General features: G+C 49.9%; 1 non-coding gene across 1 annotated transcript; it reads left to right on the top strand.

The window, feature by feature from the left end:
• The first annotated feature begins 416 nt into the window (after positions 1-416).
• LOC125908290 (5.8S ribosomal RNA) lies at positions 417-570 on the top strand. Its single transcript, XR_007453368.1, has one exon. It is a non-coding gene; the product is annotated as a 5.8S ribosomal RNA (ribosomal RNA).
• Positions 571-949: the final 379 nt, after the last annotated feature.

Here is a 949-nt window from a genome sequence, read left to right as displayed (position 1 = left end):
AGGAAGTAAAAGTCGTAACAAGGTTTCCGTAGGTGAACCTGCGGAAGGATCATTAACGTGGTTTTTGAATGAGTAATAACAAGGTTGAAGTGTTATGTTGGAGGTCGAGTGCGCTGCATACCAAAATTTGAACGCGGTAACTTGCACTCGGCGCCGACATGCACTCCCAAACCGTAGTTTTGATATGTGTGGGGAGTTCCTTACGGTTCTTCCTCCCAGAGATCGTCACTATCTGGGACGTACATTAATTTGTACCTGCATTAGCGTACGCTTTTGTAGAGAGCATATCAAGACGTCTCGTAAGAGACAACACTTGTACTTGTACAAGTTTGAGTAACCCATTGTTGCAGGTCGAGTGTGTTGCATACCAAACTTTGAACGTGGTTACGCCACTCGGCCCCGAAAGGCACTCTTTAAACCCTAGGCAGGGGATCACTCGGCTCATGGATCGATGAAGACCGCAGCTAAATGCGCGTCATAATGTGAACTGCAAGACACATGAACATTGATAAGTTGAACGCATATGGCGCATCGGACGTTTAATCCCGACCGATGCACACATGAGTGCCTACTAATTACCAAAGTCTCATTTAGTTAACTACAGTGGCCGTCCGCGAAGGTGCCCGGGTCATCCGACGCACTGGGCGGTCGCTGTGCATAATGACGTGCTTGGTCCCCGTCTGCGGGTCCTCGGGCGTTGAAAGTGGACACTCTCGAGCGTATGTTGGATGCGTTTCGTGTTGGTGGTGTTTGATGCGTAGGGCTTGTGGTGTGTGTCAAGCCGCATGGTTCGAACTAATGCTACGTCGTTCCCGATGGCCACTGGCAGTCTACTCTCCAGGCTAACGTCGGCTCGTCTAGGGATTCGGAAAGCTAAGTCGCTGTAACTCATGTGGCCCATACACGGCGTTGCGCTACCACGCTAAGTTAGCCCTACATATACAAGCAT

This window comes from Anopheles coluzzii, chromosome X (assembly GCF_943734685.1).
Source record: "Anopheles coluzzii chromosome X, AcolN3, whole genome shotgun sequence".
Taxonomy (NCBI): Eukaryota; Metazoa; Arthropoda; class Insecta; order Diptera; family Culicidae; genus Anopheles; species Anopheles coluzzii.
This window is presented reverse-complemented; position numbering and strand designations above follow the sequence as displayed.